Here is a 19,743-nt window from a genome sequence, read left to right on the forward strand (position 1 = left end):
ATATTAATAGATATTAAGGAAAAGTAGTTGTTGCTTCCTGTTATTTTTGTTGTTAGAGTTGGAATTCCATTAATATGGCTATCTTTCTTAGTTTTGTTGGAAGATTTTTTTTTTGCTTTTTCAGGGATGTAGTTCCCCTCCTTGTGTTGAAGTTTTCCATTTATTACCCTTTGAAGGGCTAGATTTGTGGAAATATATTGTGTAAACTTGGTTTTTGTCATGGAATACTTTGGTTTCTCCATCTAAGGTAATTGACAGTTTTGCTGGGTATAGTCTGCTGGGCTGGCATATGTGTTCTCTTAGGGTCTGTATAACATCAACCCAGGATATTCTGGCTTTCATAGTCTCTGGTGAGAAGTCTGGTGTAATTTTGATAGGTCTGCCTTTATATGTTACTTGACATTTTTCCCCTCACTGCTTTTAGTATTCTTTCTTTGTTTTGTGCATTTGGTGTTTTGACTATTATGTGGCAGGAGGAATTTCTTTTCTGGTCCAGTCGATTTGGCTTTGTGTATGTTCATGGGCATTTCTTTCTTTAAGTTAGGGAAGTTTTCTTCTATAATTTTGTTGAAAATATTTACTGACCCTTTAAGTTGGAGGTCTTCACTCTCTTCTATACCTATTATCTTTAGGTTTGGTCTTCTCATTGTGTCCTCGATTTCCTGGATGTTTTGGGTTAGGAACTTTTTGCATTTTGTGTTTTCTTTGACTGATGTGTCAATGTTTTCTATGGTGTCTACTGCCCCTGAAATTCTCTCTTCCAGCTCTTGTATTCTGTTGGTGATGCTTGCATCTATGGTTCCTGACTTCTTTCCTAAGATTTTTATCTCCAGAGTTATCTCTCTGTATTTCTTAACTGGTTCTACTTCCATTTTTAGGTCCTGGATGGTTTTGTTCAATTTCTTCACCTCTTTGGGTATGCTTTCCTGTAATTCTTTAAGGGATTTTTGTGTTTCCTCTTCAAAGGTTTCTGCTTGTTTACTTGTTTTCTCCTCGTAATTCTTTAAGGGATTTTTTTTTTGTGTGTGTTTCCTCTTTAAGGGCTTGTACCTCTTTACTTGTGTTCTCCTGTATTTCTTAAGAGATTTATTCATGTCCTTCTTAAATTCCTCTATCACCATCATGAGATATGATTTTAGATCTAAATCTTGCTTTTTCTGGTGTTTTGGGATATCCAGGACTTGCTATGGTGGGAGTACTAGGTTCTGATGAAGCCAAGTAGTCTTGGTTTCTGTTGGTAAGATTCTTGTGTTTGCCTTTTGCCATTTGTTGATCTCTGGTGTTAGATGTCCTTGCTGTCTCTGGCTGGAGCTTGTCCCTTCTGTGGGTCTGTAAGCCTGTTGTCAGCACTTCTGGGAGATCAGCTCTCCTCTGGTAAGACCTGTGTGCAGATGGTTGTGGATCAGTTGAGCCTCCTGAGCCCTGGGGTCAGAGCACATCCTGGGGACAAGCTCTCCACTTGCAGGAAAGATGCAGAGAGGACTGTGGATCTGTTGTCCCTCCTAGGTGTAGTCTGAGGTAGAAAGGATCTTGTCCCTGCTGCCCTGCCACTTATGAGGGCTGTGCCTCCTGGCAGGTCCTGCCTTAGAAAGTCACAGGAGAGAAAATGGCGATCTCACCTGAGTCCCTGGATTAGAGCACTCCCTGGAGGCAAGCTCTCTGCTTACAGGGAAGGGGCAGAGAGGGCTGTGGATCTACAGCTGTCACTCCTAGGTATAGATGGAGGTAGAGAAGATCCTGTCCTGGCTGCCCTGCCACTTGTGAGGCCTGTCACATATGTGAAATTTTATCTTTCATACATATTAACTAATATTTGGGTTAGATTATTAACATTTAAGATGCATATTAGGTAATTTTTAAAAATCTAAGATTCCTGATATGCACCAAGAGGCCAAAATCACCTTGAGAGAGTATAATTTGTTTTTCTCAAAGAGCGCCCTTGGTATATCTTGCTATATATTGAGAAATGGTTTAGAATGATTTATAAATGTCTGATTATTCAATGAATACATTGCACATATCCTACGGTTGTGAACTGGATTTGCTAGATGCATGCTTAAATTGATATTTTAATGTAATTTAATGTAAATGTTAATATAATAAATATTAATCCAAGCCAAACATCGACTAATTTATGAAACTTGACTTTCCAGAAAGATGCGATGATTTGCAATTGCTTTGTACATATGAAATATTTATGTTTCATGTCCTACCTGGAAAAATTAGAGTATTTTATGCCCCTGAGTGATCTTTTCAGCTGAAGACATGGTAATAAGCACTGTGGTTGCTGAAGGGGCTAGGCAGGATAGAGGCTGAGAGATCTCTCTTATGCCCTATGTGGACCCAGATCTTCCTTTAACCAACAAGAGACAAAAGTAGGCTACATAAGCACAGGGAAAAGACTTAAACTATTTGGTATACAAAGCTGTGATGAACCTCAACTTACAGAAGTAAGTTAATCTGGGCTTAGTGTTTCAGAGGGATAAGGGTCCATCACTTAAGAAAGCTATGGCAAGAGGCAAGCAAGTGGCAAGAACAGGAAAAATGAGAGCTCACATCTTCAACCACAAGCACAAAGCAGAGAGAGAGAGAGCTAGTGGCATGCGGCTTTAAACTATCAAAACCCACTCCCTAGCAATAAAAATATAGGACTGCTCAAAACTGGCTGTAAAAAACATAACTGGCTGAGACAACCACTAAATTCACTATAAAGGCATATCTGTACTATTAGCCATACAGAATTGGCCATTCTCATGTATCTGATACCCTGACACATCCAGAACTTCCATGTACAGATGTCCCCATAGGAAATGGAGTTATCCTATTTTAGTAAAATCCTATTCCTTTAATTCCCTCACCAATTTCCTAGTTCATGAGTGATTCCCCACTCCACAAGTCCACAGTATGAACAGTTAAAGATTCCAGTCTATGGGATTCTGCCTTGAAGAATACACACTCCTTTCTTTGAACATATATGAAATAAAATAAAAACCTTCTTCTAATACTTTTCTATCTCACTTTAGAATGCTTCCACTCTTGATGACTGCAAAACCTGGAAACATTATTTATCGATTTCTGTATCTCCAACCAACAACAAGACTTAGCTTTAAACTTCATCTGCAATAACTCCCTACTATTACTCCAGACACTACATTGACCTATTATAAGAAAGCTGGGCAGCGCATCGTGGTACAGCCCATGAGGCCAGAGAGGCCAAGGGTGATGGCCACCAGTGGAGAAGCAGGTCAGGGCAGTGGTAGTCATAGAGGGCATGGACGTGGACCTGGATCCCGAGCTTGTGCAGAAGTTCAACTGCCTGGGCACCACAGGCAATGACGTGCTCATCTTGAGTTCTAGCAGATACTCGGCTACCAGCTCAATCTGGTTGGCTGTGCCTTCCTCCTGGACATGACCAACTGGAACTTACAAGCAGCAATTGGTGCCTATTATGACTTTGAGAGCCAAAATATCAGTGTGCGCTCCATGTCCTTTGTTGAAGATGTAACCATAGGAGAAGGGGAGTCAATACCTCCTGATACCCAGTTCATAAAAACTTGGCAGATCCAGAATTCTGGGGCAGAGGCTTGGTCTCCAGGGGTTTGTCTTAAATATGTTGAGGGAGACCAGATTGGATATGTGAACATGGTGATGGTAAGATCACTAGAGACCCAAGAGATTGCAGACATCAGCGTCCAGATGTGCAGCCCCAGCAGAGCAGGCATGTACAAGGGACAGTGGCAGATGTACACCGCTACTGGACTCTACTATGGAGATATCATCTGGGTGATTCTCAGGGCAGAGGTGAGTGGACTTTTAGAAGCTGTCATCTTTTGAAATGGAATTCAGCACACAGACACCTCTCAACGTGTTCCGTGAGCCTTACCCCTTCAGCCAGTCTTAAACGGGTGTCAGCGAGATGAAAACTAATAAAAAACAGAAGGCTTGATTTTGGGGGAGAGGGCAAAGGATTTCTCTGGACTGTGGAGCACGTCGCACGGACCCCTGGCTCAGACCCCCACTTACCCTCTTATCACGGAAGAAGAGGAAGAAAGAGACAAGTTTGAGTGAACTCAGTACGCATGTGTGAATGCTGAACTGTGGGAATGGAGTTAAGGCGACCAAGAAGGTCTACGCAACCACCTAGGGTTTTGGTGATGACGTCTAATGAGTCTAATGAGTTGTTAGGTCACTGGGAAAGGGGAAGAAATTTAAATGAGGGAAAATAAGCCATCTTTTTAAACAAAAATTATTTCGCCTACAGGAAAAAAAAAAGCTGACAGCCAGGCCTTTTTTTTATTAGATATTTTATTTACATGTCATATATCTCTTTTCCCAGTTTCCCCTCAAAAAAAAAAGGAAAAAATAAATAAAATAAAATAAATAAATAAATAAATAAATAAATAAATAAAACCTGTTCCCTCCCCACTCCCCCTGCTCACCAACCCACCCTCTCCCATTTCCTGGTCCTGGCATTCGGAGCCTGTTATAACTGTCTCCTGAGAGGCTCTGACAGTACCTGACTAATACAGAAGGAGAGCCTCACAGCCATCCATTGGACCGAGTACAGGCTCCCCAATGAAGGAGCTAGAGAAAGGACCCAAGGAGTCAAAGGGTTTGTAGCCCCTTAGGACAAACAACAATATAAACTAACTAGTACCCTTAGAGCTCCCAGAGACTAAACCACCAACCAAAGAGTACACATGAGGGGACTCATGGCTCCAGCAGCATATGTAGCAGAGGATGGCCAAGTTGGTCATCAATGGGAAGAGAGGCCCTTGGCCCTGTGAAGGTTCTATGCCCCAGCCAGGCCTTCTTTATGGTAAGAAAACAACAAGAACTCATACCCATTCTCAGTAAAGTAGGCTTTACTTCACAGCATGATTTTATGCACATTTCTTACAAAGTGAATTTGCCTACAGCAAAATCTTATTAAACAATGTTAAAATTTTTGAACAAGGTATTATGGTAACGTGTGTGTGTGTGTGTGTGTGTGTGTGTGTGTGTGTAGTTGACAGCAATGTGTCTTTTTTAGAGACCACAATTCAATTCATGATACAAATAAAAGGTTCTGTCTAACAAAGTTGAGCAAAAATAACACATATCTTTGCCTTTCAAAAGTAATTCACCATTTCTGTGTGTTTTTGCATGTTTTTCTCTAGTATTCTAAAGGCACATTATGTGCCAGCCTAGACACTGTACTGAAGGCATGAGGTTTGTTCTTAATATACAATATGAGTAAACACTGCCTTTATTGTATCATTACAGTTTGGATGTCCTTTGTTACTGTAACACATCTCTGCTGCCCATGACTAATATAGTTTTATAATAGAAGTTCTGGCTCCAAGAGACAATGGACTGAGAACAAAACAATAGATGCTTAGAGGCATCCAGGTTCATCTAATTGAAGGAAACTAACATGTGAACAGGGTAGATGTTAGCAGTTGAGTCTGGGGAAAAATTTAAAGTCAAAGATGTATGTAGAACAAATGAGAGGTTCAGTATGAGAGGTTGTTCTGTTTTGTTTTGTTTTGTTTTGTTTTTATTTTACTGGGAAGACCACCATTCTGTTGAGTTTACACTGCAATCTAGGCTCATTTAATCCTCACAATAAGCACCATAAAACAAGTGCTTCTTCTAATAGCCACAAATCTTCCTATCTTAACCATAACGGACAATCTCTCACTATGTCCCCATGGCCTGGGAATTTATGGAGAATAGCAAAATGGTCAGGAACTTCCAACTGGAAGAAGATGGTGAGGGAAGAAAGGGTGATATAGCATGATAAAACAGGATGGAGTGGAGAACCGGGGATACTGTCCAAAAGAGACTACGTGTATTCAGACAATTTAAATATAAATATGACTTTCAGAATTAGTGGATGAAAAAGTGTCAGAAGAACTCACAAACGAAGTGGCAGCAGAACAAAACAATAGAAGTGAGAAAAGTCTGAGACATCCAGAATAAAATGCTATCACTGTGCTCTGGGCTGCTGTCAGGCATCTATGTTGGAAATTTTCAATGATAGTGGACATGTTGCTTATGTTTTTAAGGATTCAGAAATATTGTGAGAAACAGACATTGGTTGGTTACTCCCATAAGCTTTGTGCCATTGTTGCCTTAGCATAATTTTTTGCAGGCAGGAGAGCATTGTAAGTCAAAGGGTCTGTGGCTGGGTTGGTGTCTAGGGCTCTCTTTTGTTAGCCTTCAGAGTATCTGCCTGTATCAAAGACACTAGAATACAGGGGTGAAGGTTCTATGTAGGCACTAGCTAAACATCTTCATAAACAATGAGTTATATGGATGTTGTCTCCAGCAATGAGGAATTGTCAGTTTGTGGAGAGGAACCCATTGTTTTGGAAAAAACAGTCTGGATTGTTTCAGAATTTCCATGGTAGCCCTTTGGCCAATGACTCAATTGTATGTAACCTAGTTCCAGCGCTGGAAGTTTTGTTTGCTACAACTGGGACTCTATCTGCTCCATGATTTATCTTCATTAGGATCACCTTCAGACAGTGTTAACACTGTAAGAAATGGCTGAGAAAATTAACTTACAGAGAAAAAGAGGTTGGTTTGTCCAACAATTTCAAGGATCGCATACCATTGGCCTTGAAGGCCAAAGAAAAAAGCTGGGGTAGCCATTCTAATATCTAACAAAATAGACCTCAAATCAAAATTAATCTAAAGATACAGGAAAGGACACTTTATGGTCAATAAAGGAAAGATCCACCAAGACCATCTTTTAATTCTAAACATCTATGCCCCGAGCACAAGCACACATACATTTGCAAAGGAAACACTACTAATACTTAAATTACATATCTTCTCACAGGTTGATAGTGGGAGAGTTCAATACCAAACTCTCACCAGTGGACGAGTCACACAAAGAAAAACTAAACAGAGAAAGAATAATAATTTTGTTCATTTTGTTATGAACAAAATGGACCTAACATGTCTACAGAACATTTTACCAAAACACAAAAAATATACATCCTCTCAGCACTTCACAGAACTTTCTCCAAGACGGGCCACATACGTGGTCACAAAGCAAGTTTCAACAGATACGAGAAAACTGAAATAACCCTCTGCATCCCATCAGACCATGAAGGAATAAAACTAGATTTTAACGAAAGACACAACAGAAAGCCTACAAACTCATGGAAACTGAACAGATCCCTACCTAATGACCAATGGGTAAAGGAAGAAATTTTAAAAAGACATTAAAGACTTTCTAGAAGTCAATGAAAATAAAGGTACAACATACTCAAACTTATGGGACATGATGAAAGTAGTCCTAAGAGGAAAATTCATAGCATTAAATGCCTTCATAAAGAAATTAGTGAGATCTCATACTAGCAACTTAAAACAGTACATCCAAAAAACTCTAGAACAAAAAGAAACAAGAACATCCAAGAGGAAAAAACAGCAGGAAATAATCAAACTGAGGGTTAAGATCAATAGAAATAAAGAGATAATATAAAGAATCAGCAAAACCAAGAGATGGTTCTTTTTTTTATTTTTTTTATTTTTTTTATAAGTGACCTTATTTTTTACACTCCATATTCCATTCCCTGCCCCCCATCCACCCTCCAATTGCTCCACATCCACATCCCACACCTCCTCCCCACCCTCCACCCTCCATGTAGATGCCCCCAGCCCCCACCCCACCTGACCTCTAAACTCCCTGGGGCCTCCAGTCTTTTGAGGGTTAGGTCCATCATCTCTGAATGAACACAGATCTGAAAGTCCTCTACTGTATGTGTATTGGGGGCCTCATATCAGCTGGTGTATGCTTTCTGCTTGGTGGTCCAGTGTTTGAAAGTTCTTGTGGGTCCAGATTAATTGAGACTGCTGGTCCTCCTATAGGCTTGCCCTTCTCCTCAGCTTCTTTCAGCCTGCCCTAATTCAACAACATGGGTCGGCTGCTTCTGACCATTGGTTGGGTTCAACTATCTGCATCTGACTCAGCTGCTTGTTGGGTCTTCCAGAGTGCAATCATGATAGGTCCTATTTTGTGAGTGCTCCGTAGCCTGGGTAATAGTGTCAGGCTTTGGGACGTCCCCTTGAGCTGAATCCCACTTTGGGCCTATCGCTGGAACTTCTTTTCCTCAGGCTCCTCTCCATTTCCATCCCTGTAGTTCTTTCAGACAGGAACAATTATGGGTCTGAGATGTGACTGTGGGATAGTAATCTCATCCCTCACTTGATGTCCTGTCTTCCTGCTGGAAGTGGGATCTATAAATTCCTTCTCCCTACTGTTAGACATTTCATCTAACCCTTTGATTCTTGAGAGACTCTTAACTCCCATGTCTCTGGTGCAGTGGATTGTCCCCCCAACCTCCTATTTCCTGAGGTTTCCTGTTACTATTCCTTCTGCTGGCCCTCAAGGCAAAGGACATAATCAATAAGACAAATTGGCAAACCTACAGATTGGGAAAAGAAATCTTCACTAACCCCACATCTGATAAGAGGACTAATATCCAAAATATATAAAGAACTCAAGAAGTTAAACCAAACAACCCAATCAAAAAATGGGGTATAGAACTAAACCAAGAATTTACAACTGAAGAATCTGAAATGGCTGAGAAACACTGAAAGAAATGTTCAAAGACCTTAGTGATCAGGGAAATGCAAATCAAAATGACACTGAGATTCTACCTTATACCAATCAGAATGGCTAAGATCAAAATTTCAGGTGACAACACAGGTTGGAGAGGATGTGGAGAAAGAGGAACACTCTTCTATTGCTGGTGGGATTGCAAACTGGTACAACCACTCTGGAAACCAGTCTGGAGGTTCCTCAGAAAGTTGGAAATAGAACTATGTGAAGACCCACCAATACCACTCTAGGAAATATTCCCAAAAGATGCCCCACCATGCCACAGGGGCACGTGTTCCACTATGTTCGTAGTGGCCTAATTTATGCTAGCCAGAAGCTGGAAACAACCCAGATGTCCCACAACAGAAGACTGGTTACAGAAAATGTGGTTCATTTACACAATGGAATACTACTCAGCTATTAAGAATGAGGACATCCTGAGTTTTGCAGGCAAATGGATAGAACTAGAAAATATCATCCAGAGTGAGGTAACTCAGACCCAAAAGGATGTGCATGGTATGTACTCACTAAAAAGTGGATATTAGCCAAAAAAAAAAGTACAGAATACCCAAGATACAGTCCACAGAACTCAAAAAAACACCAACAAGCTGAAGTGCCCAAGTGAGGATGCCTCAGTCCCACTTGGGAGGGAGAAGAAAGCAATCACAAGTGGGGAGGGAAGAAGGGAGGGAGGGAGGGAGAGAGGGAAAATGGACAAGGGAGGGGAGTTAGGAAGAGGGGGAGAAAGGGGAGAGGGGAACCCAATCTGGTATTGGGTGTGGGAAATGAGCTGGTTCTTTGAAAAAAATCAAAAAGGTTTTTTTTAAAAAAAAAAAAAAATCACCGAGAAGGTACAGAAAAACATCAAACTTAATGAAATCAGAAATAAAAAGAGGGACATAACAAAATATACCAACAAAATCCAAAGAATTGTTAGATCAGACTTTAAAAACCTGTGAAGTGTAAATTTCTGATTTCTTTGAAGATTCAGTTGTGTCATGTGATGTTTTCCTGGAAACTGTCTTATGGTAGAATGTTTTTGCTGAAATAGACACATGGGAGGATGCTTTGCTCAGAACAGACACATGGTGTTTTTCTGGAAGCAACATAAAAAAGGGATATCTGATGTTTTGCTATAGCAGACACTTCAGAGAACACGTTACATTTTGAAAAAGTATAAATATAACCAGACAGTGCTGTATGGTATTGGTTCACCTTGAGCTCATTGCTGATCATTGTCGGGCTGATGTTGGTCTTCCCTGATGATACTCTGTTGTATTGGCTCACCTTGACACTCTTTGCTGGTCATCAATTGTTTTTGTCATGACTTCATACATAGAAGCACCACCAAAGAACTTCTGGTGTGTTCCAGAGGCTTCTTGCTGCCTCCATGGTCTTGGCCAGTTGGCAGAGCCTTGAGATTTCTTCTGGATTGAACTGCCATTGCTGTTTTGTGTGGGATATGTAAGTGGATTGATCTATTGCTGCTGATTCATGTGAACTGAACTGCTGATATCCTGACAATGCAGATTGGATTCACTCAAAAGAACTATTTCTAAGCAGGTCCTCATCCTCCTTTGCCCTAATTAACATTTCCTTTCCACTACCTCTGGTGGGTGGTGGAAGGGAAGCTAATATGTTTAAGTACTCTTACTAAATTAGGCTTTAGAAAATATAAGCCTACAAACAAGTACTTCACAAAATTGGAAAAATAAAAAAGAAATGGATATATTTCTCAATAGATAACACTTACCAAAATTAAATCAAGGTGAAATAAACAATTTGAATAGACTTTTAACCCCTAAGAAAATAGAAGCAGTCATTAAAAGTCTCCCAACCAAAAAGACCCCAGGCCCAGATGGTTTTAGCCGGAATTCTACCAGAATTTCACAGAACAGATAATGTAAATACTCCCCAAATGATTCCACAAAATACAAATGAATGGAACATTATCAAATTTATTTTGAGACCACAGTTATCCTAATACTCAAACTACATAAAGATTCAAAAAAAGAAACAGAATTACTGACCAATTACCCCCACAAACATTAATGCAAAAATACTAATAAAATACTCACAAACTGAATTCAAGACTACATCAAGAAGATCATCTACCATGATCAAGTAGACTTCATCCCAGAGATTCAGGGATGCATCACATACAAAATCCACCATATAAACAAACTAAAAGAAAAAACTGACAGGATCATCTCATTAGATGCTTACAAAGCCTTTAACAAAATCCAAGAATCTTTAATAATGAAAAGCTTGGAAAGATGAGTGATATATGGGGAATAAATTGCATTTAGTAAACACCAAATTAAATGGAGAGAATCTCAAAGCAACCCCACTAAAATCAAGAACAAGACAAGGCTGTTTACTCTCTCCATATCTAATCAATATAGTAATTGATGTTCTAGCAGGAGCAGTAAGACAGCTGAAGGAGATCAAGGAGATACAAATTGGAAATGAAGAAGCCAATGTATCACTATTTGCAGATGTTGTAGTAGTATAAATAAGTAAACCCAAAATCTTACCAGGGAACTCCAAGTACACCTTTAGTGAGATGGCTGGATACAAGATTAACTTTAAAAAAATCAGAAGGCCTCCTATACACAAATGACAAATGGGCTAAGAAAGAAATCAGGAAAACAATACACTTCACAATAGCCACAAATAATACAAAATATCCTGGAATAACTAATCAAGCTAAGGTAAAACCTGTATGACAAAACCTTCAAGTCTTTGGAGAAAGAAATTGAAGAAGATATTAGAAGTTAAAAAGATCTCCCATGCTCATGGATTAGTAGGCTTAACATACTAAACATGGTCCCCTTACCAAAAGCAATCTACAAATTCAATGCAAGTCCTATCAAAATTTCAACACAATTTTTTAAAAACCCCAGAGAGCTAAAAACAATCTTGTACAATAAAGGAGCATCTAGAGGTATCAACATCCTGGTGTCAAGCTCTACTACAGAATGATGGTAATAAAAGAAAAAAACAGCATGGTGTTGGCATAAAGACAAGTTAATCAATGGAACTGAATTGAGTAGCCAAACATAAATCCTTATGCCTAAGGACACATAATTTTTTGATAAAGAAACAAAAAATGCACCAAAAGAAAGTATCTTAAACAAATGGTGCTGTTCTAACTTGATGTCAGCATGTAGAAGAATGCAAATTGATTCATATCTATCACCTGGCACAATACTCAAGTCCAAGTGCATTAAATGCCTCAATATAAAAACAAATACACTGAACCTAATAGGAGAGAAAGTGAGGAATAGCCTTGAAGTCAATGACACAGGAGAAAACTTCCTAAATAGAGCACCAATAGCTCAGTCACTAAGAATAGCTATCATGGGATCTAGTGAAACTAAAATTCTTCTGTAAGAAAAGTTACATCATCAATAGGACAAAATGGCAGCCTACAAAATGGGGAAAGATTTTCACCAACTCCACATCTAACAGAAGGCTAATTTCCAAAATATATAAAGAACTTAAGAAAGTAGGCACCAACAAAACAAATAATCCAATTTTTAAAATGGAGTACAGATCTAAACAGAGAATTCTCAACATAGGAATGCCTAAAGAAATGTTCAACATCCTTACCCATAAGAAAAGTGCAAATCACAACTACATTGATATTACATTTTACAATTGGCAGAATGGCTAAAATCAAAAGCACAAGTAACAGCTCATTCTGGTAAGGATGTGGAACAAATGAAACACTCCTCCACGTTGGTGAGAGTGCAAACTTGCATAGCTACTATAGAAATGAATATGGTGGTTCCTTAGAAAATTAAGAATCTACCTCAAGAACCATCTATATCCTCTATTCAAAGGATAAATTGACTGAGAAAGAAACTAGGGAAACAGCACCCTTCACCATAGTCACAAATAATATAAAATATCTTGATGTGACTCTAACCAAGCAAGTGAAAGATCTGTATGACAAGAACTTCAAAACATGGGAGAAAGAAATTTAAGAAGATCTTAGAAGATCTGCCATGCTCATGGATTAGGAGGATTAATATAATAAAAAATGGTTATCTTACCAAAAGTAATCTACAGATTCAGTGCAATTCCCATCAAAATTCCAACTCAGTTCTTCATGGAGTTGCAAAAAGCAATTGTCAAATTCATTAGGAATGACCAAAAAAAAAAAATATATCTAAAACTATGCTCAACAACAAAAGAACTTCTGGAGGAATCACCATCCCTGACAACAAGTTATACTAGAGAGCAATAGTGATTAAAAAAAGTATTGGTACAGAGACAGGCAGGTAGATCAATGCATATAATTGAAGACCCAGATATGAAGCCACACACCTATGGTCACTTGACCTTTGACAAAGAACCTAAAAACATCCAGTGGAAAAAAAGACAGCATATTCAACAAATAGTACTGGTTCAGCATATAGAAGAATGCAAATCAATCCATTCTTATCTCCTTGTACGAAGCTCAAGTCCAAGTAGATCAAGAACCTCCACATAAAAGCAGATATACTGAATCTAATAGAAGAGAAAGTGGGGAAGAACCTCGAACACATGGGCATAGGGGAAAAGTTCCTGAACTGAACACCGATCAATGGCTTATGATCCAAGATCAACAATTGACAAATGGGACCTCATAAAATTGAAAAGCTTCTGTAAGGCAAAGGGCAATGTCAACAAGACAAAATGGCAACCCACAGATTGGGAAAAGATCTTTACCAATCCTACATCCAATAAAGGGCTAATATCCAATATATACAAAGAACTCAAGAAGTTAGACTGAGAAGCACTTAAAGAAATGTTCAACATCCTTAGTCATCAGGGAAATGCAAATCAAAACCACCCTGATATTCTACCTCACACCAGTCAGAATGGCTAAGATTAAAAATGCAGGTGACAGCAGGTGCTTGTGAGGATGTGGAGAAAGAGGAACACTCTTCCATAGCTGGTGAGACTGAAAGCTGGTAAAACCACTTTGGAAATCAATCTGGTGGTTCCTGAGAAAATTGGACATAGTACTACCTGAAGATCCAGCTATACCACTACTAGGCACGTATCCAAAAGATGCTCCAACATATAACAAGGATACATGCTCCACTATATTTATAGGAGCCTTATTTATAAAAGCATGAAGGTGGAAACAACCCAGATGTCCCTCAACAGAGGAATGTATACAGAAAATGTGATACATTTATATACAATGGAGTACTACTCAGCTATTAAAAGCAATGATCTCATGAAATTTGCAGACAAGTGGATGGAACAAGAAAATCATCATCCTGAGTAAGGTAAACCCAAACACAAAAGAACACACATGGTATGTACTCAATGATAAGTGAATATTAGCCCAAAGTCTCACAATGCCAATAATACAACCCACAGACTGTATGGACTTTAGGAGGAAGGGAGACTAGGGTGTGGGTACTTCAGTCCTACATTGAGGGAAGAACAGGATGATCGCAGGAGGTGGAGCGAGGGGGGACCTGGGAGGAAGAGTGGAAGAGGAGAAAATAAGAGAACAGTATCAGGTACTGGAGGGGGTGGGAGAGAGGTACAGAGGGTCAGGAAATTGAATAAAAACATGTAGCAGTGGGGGGTGAGGAACTTGGGATAGCCACTGGAGGGTCCCAGAAGCCAGGGAAGCAAGAGGCTCCCAGGACCCAACTTTGGGGGATGACTTTAGCCAAAATATACAGTGAAGGGGAGATAGAACCTGTGGAGACCACCTCCAGTCTATGTGATAAGCACAGCCCCCAGTCGAAGGATGGGGCCACCCACCCATCTCAAACTTTTTAACCCAGAAATGTTCTTATCCAGAAGAAAAACAGGGACAAAAAATGGAGCAGAGGATGAAGGAAGGACCATCCTGGGACTGCCCCACCTGGAGAGCCATCCTGTCTGCAGATACCAAACCCCTGCACTGTTGCTGGTGCCAAGAGGCACTTGCTGACAGGATCCTGGTGTGGCTGTTCCTTGGGAGGTTCTACAGCAACTGACCAATGCAGATGTGGATGCTTGGAGTCAACCCTCAGAGAGTGCTTGGGGACCCAGGTAGTGGAGCTGGCGGAAGGCCTGGTGAAGCAGAAGGGGATTGTAACCCCATTGGAAGAACAATATCAGCTGGCTGGGTTACCCAGTGCTCCCACAGAGTAGACCACCAACCAAGGAATTCACAGGGAGAGATCCATGGCTCCAGATACATATGTAGCAGAGGATAGCCTTGTCTGACATCAATGGGAGGGAAGGCCCTTAGTCCTGGGAGGTTTTGATGCCCCAGTGTAGAGGGGTGCTAGAACACTGGGGCAGGAAAGTGTAGGTGGGTAGGGGAGCACCCTCATAGAGGTAAAGGGGAGAGGGAAGAGGGCAGATGTGGGATGAGGGGTTTGTGGAAGGGTAACTGGGAAGTGGGATATCATTTGAGATGTAAACAAATAGAATGGCTAATAATATATAAAAAATCCAGGTATATCACTCCTGCACATATAACCAAAGGATGTTCCATCTCATCACAATGACATTTACTCAACTATGCTCATTGCAGCTTTATTCATTATCATTAGAAACTGAAAACAACTTATATGTCCCTCAACTAAAGAATGGATAAAGTCGGGCTGGTGAGATGGCTCAGCAGGTAAGAGCACTGACTGCTCTTCCAAAGGTCCTGAGTTCGGATCCCAGCAACCACATGGTGGCTCACAACCACCCATAATGAGATCGGACGCCCTCTTCTGGTATATCTGAAGACAGCTACAGTGAATTACGCCGGAGTGGGGCCGGAGCTAGCAGAGTTGGAGTGAGCCAGGCGGGCAGAGGTCCTGAGTTCAATTCCCAGCAGCCACACACATGATGGCTCACGGCCATCAATACAGCTACAGTGTACTCATCCACATAAAATAAATAAAATACATCTTTAAAAGAAAAAAAAAAGAATGGATAAAGTCAATGTTGTATATTTACACAATGGATTATTACCCAGCTATTAAAAACAATAATATCATAAAATTTTCCAGCAAATGGATAGGACTAGAAAGGATTATCCTGAATGAGGTAAACAAGAAAGATAAATATGGTGTGTATTCAGTTATAAGTGGACATTAGCTGTTAATTAAGCAATTGTGCTTTGATTCACAGACCCAGAGAAGCTAAGTAACAAGAAGAGTTCAAGGGAAAATGCATGGATTTCCCTGGGAAGAGGAAATAGAATAGAGTAGAGTAGAGAGTAGAGCAGAGCGGAGCAGAGCAGAGCAGAGCAGAGCAGAGCAGAGCAGAGCAGAGCAGAGCAGAGCAGAGCAGGGAGGAAGAGGAATAGGAATAGGAATAGCAGTAGAAATAGGAACAGGAACAGGAACAGGAAATAGAATATTGTCAGGCAGACTGGGGTTGGATAGGAATAAGAACAAGAAAGTTCAAGCTAAGAGGAGCAAAATATTTAAGTAACCCAAAAAACTCTACAGCAAGAAGTAAATAAGTTTAAAAATAAGCAAAATGTTTTAAAGACATGCAAATGGCCAATAGGTACAAGTAAAAAAATGTTCAGCATCACCATTAATTATAGAAACTGAAGCGATTAGATGCCACCTCATGTCTGATAGATTGGCTTTTACTAAACAGGTCAGAGGTTAGCAATGAAGAGGATACAGAGAAAATCAAACTAGTATACACTGTTGGTAAGAATGTGATCCCAAATACTATGGAGAACAGCATGGAATTGTTCTAATTTTTAACTAAAAATGCAAGTACCGACGGAACTGAAATCAGTATCTTCAAAGGATCTTTCTACTATTGTGGTTACTACAGCATCATTCCGAATTCACCAAGATATGGAATTAGCATAAGTATCCATTATGTTAACTGATGGGAAAAACAGATATGCTAACTGCAGTAAAGCGTGCATAGACAAATACTACATGATGCTATTTAGACTGGAATCTAAATGTTGAACTCTTATAAGTAAGGAGTGAAACTGATCTAAAAGCTGTGGGGAGAGGGGACAAAGAGGATGTGAAGTTTTTATCAAAGGGCACACTTCTACATAGACAGGAAGCATAGCTTCAACAACCTGTTACAAAGCAGGGTACTCAATTTAATACTTTACTACATAGCTCAAAATAACTAAGAGTAGATTACAGATATTTTACCACTAAAATGTGATGAGGCAAAGACATCCAGCTGGTTCTCAACTAGAAGTTTCACCCCAGTGACTAGGATTCATGATACCAGGAGATACTCTATACACTACCAGAGAAGAACAATAGACATTGGCATCCCCCAGATACAAACACTGGGACCTACAACATTGATCTACCTGCAGGATATTGGTATAATTGGAGCACAGATTATGGGAGTAACCAATCATTTTTTGATTAAATTTAAGGACCATTTCATGAGGCTCCTGAAATTAATAAAGTAACCGAGAACCTAAGACTAGATACGCCATGGGCCTAGGGGAGAATGTAATACCACTATTCTGCTAAAGGAATATAGCAATAAAATGACATATATTATCCCCATAGAAAGTACATTGCTCAGCTCTTATCAGAGAAGCTTTTGCTTATAGTAGATGAGAATGAACCAAGAGATCCACAGCTAAACAGTGTGTAGAAAGTGAGAGAGTTGGGAGCACTCAGTCTTAAAGAAGATGTCTTCATTAAACCCTTGCCCTTCAAAGCCCAGGAGGCAAAAATATTGTAAGAGCCAGAGGTGGTACATGACTCCAAGGAAAGAGTGTCTTCCAGACTCAACAGAATTAATGTACATATGAACACACAGAGACTGTGACGGTATACACAAGACCTGCACAGGTTCATGCCAGATGCTGTCTGAACAATGAGAGAGAAGATAAGGGGTCCCACCTTAACAGAAAGTTCCATGTTCTCTGACATACCTGTGTGGTATCTTTATCAACAGGTTTTCATTGTCAGGTTGTATAAGGTCACCAATGGCATTGGCAATTGCTATTCACTGTAAAGTGAATTCACGGTAAAGAAAATAAGTTTTCTCCAATAGAGTGTCACTGAGTATAGCAATCACACTCCAAGGCAGGCTCTATGCCTGGGAACAGATAGCAAACACACACACACACACACACACACACACACACACAAAGTCATTTGTTTGTTTGTTAGTTTGTTGTAGGCTTTCTGTTTCATTCTGCTTTGTTTTCAATTTTTTGTCTTATTTCTTGTTGTATTGATTACAGTTTTGTTTTTGTTTTTTGGGAAATTTTCCCAGAGAAGGGGAGAGACAGAGAGAGAGAGAGAGAGAGAGAGAGAGAGAGAGAGAGAGAGAGAGAGAGAACATGAAGTTGGGTGGGTAAGAACTTGGGAAGAGTTGGGGGAAAGGAAAAACATGGTCAAAATGAAAAATATTTTCAAAGTAATAATGACACAAGAAGAGTGTGACGATCAAGCCATACTGGTCTCCATAAGCATGTCCCAGGCCCAGCCAGCATCCCCCTGCTGCCCCCACCCCAAAAAAATGTAAGACATGGAAAAGTAAGTGTTAATTTAGCAATTGTGTCTTAAAGAAAATAATTGTTTTGTCAAAGTGAGGAAATTATGACCTCAGACCCCAAATACTAAAAATTAAAAAACGAAATTATGTGAGAAGCTAAGCACAGAAGCACAGGCTGCAATCACATCCTGGGAAGGCAGAGGCAAGAGGATCCCTGGAGCTCACTGGCCAACAAGTCCAGCCAAATGAATGAGCTCCAGGTGAGTGAAAGAACCTTCTCAAAACACAAGGTAGAGAGTGACAAAAGACACAAGTGTCAACCTCTGGCACCCACAGGCATGGGCTGTGCATATACATATGCACATAAATGCACACATGTGCATAAGTCATGCAAAAATAAATTAAAAGTATTCAAAACTATATCTGTACACCAGAAAGAGAATACCATATTTGTTCTGTTAACTGCCATCATTTCCTGCTTTCTGCTACAAGGGATTCTACATATCATTAAAATTTTATAGACCTTTTCAAGATTGTGGGTCCTTTGTTCCCTGTGCCGTGAACATTTTTTCATTATTATTTGGACTGCAGATTCTTTTTCCTATACAGTTTACAATGAATAGCAATTGCCAATGCTATTGCTGACCTTATACAACCTTTCCATTCAACTGAAAATATAGCATCCCCAAGTCATCTGTAACATTCCATATTTACACCTAACTGCATTCTGAATATTAGATAATATTTAGATACTACCCAAAGATAAGTATAGTCCTCATCCTCTTATCAAGGAAAACATACATATAAATAAAGAGACTAGAGGCCCCAGGGAGTAGGGAGGTCTGGTGGAGTGGGGTAGGGTGCGTGGGGACATCCTTGTAGAGATGAGGAGGGGAGGGGACATGTAGAACAGTCAGAGGATGGACCAGGAGGAAGATAAAATCTGGAGTGCAAAAAACTCGTTAAATAAAATTTAAAAAAATAACTTTATGCATGCTGAGGTTATATTTATATATTTTGAAATACATGTATATATATATGTGTGTAAAAATATACATATGTATATATTATTATGTAATAAAAACTAATGAAAATGAGATCATGAATTTGAAAGAGAGCTAGGACGGGTATATGGAAGAGGAAAGGGAAGATAGAAATAATATAATCATATTCTAATCTCAAAACAAGTTTTAAACTATTTAAAAATTGAAGAATACCATATTTACAAGAAATATATATATACATGTATATGTATATGTATATATATATATACATATATATATGTAAAATCTACTGCCCATATTAAGACAAACATTGTGTAAAAGCCAGGTAATAATTTTTGGCTCTTTTACTGTGTGTAGGACAGTCCTGCCAAAGAATGAAACATATATGTGTTTTCAAATGAGCAAAAGGGTCAATTAGTTGACTGAGACATAACAGTCAACAAGATGAGCTGCTGTCTCTGACCTGAAGCTTTAAATCCCATGAGGAGTGAAGCAGACTGCATGGGCCATAGGGACTGCGCAGAAGAACCTTCTATACAATAAATTCAATTTCACTAGATTAAATTAACTAATTAATTAATTAATTGGACTTTGCAATTTCCGACAAACCTCTCTTCTGCTACGAAACCAAAAATGTAAAGAATATGAATGAAGTAGCTAAAGCAATGGTGCTGAGCAATCTAGAAGGAT

At 39.5% G+C, this 19,743-nt stretch overlaps 1 pseudogene; it reads left to right on the top strand.

The window, feature by feature from the left end:
• The window catches only part of LOC116081593, an 8,069-nt pseudogene extending 4,168 nt beyond the window's left edge, over positions 1-3,901 (top strand).
• The last annotated feature ends 15,842 nt before the right edge of the window (positions 3,902-19,743 follow it).

The sequence above is a fragment of the Mastomys coucha genome, unplaced genomic scaffold (assembly GCF_008632895.1).
Source record: "Mastomys coucha isolate ucsf_1 unplaced genomic scaffold, UCSF_Mcou_1 pScaffold7, whole genome shotgun sequence".
NCBI classification, from domain to species: domain Eukaryota; kingdom Metazoa; phylum Chordata; class Mammalia; order Rodentia; family Muridae; genus Mastomys; species Mastomys coucha.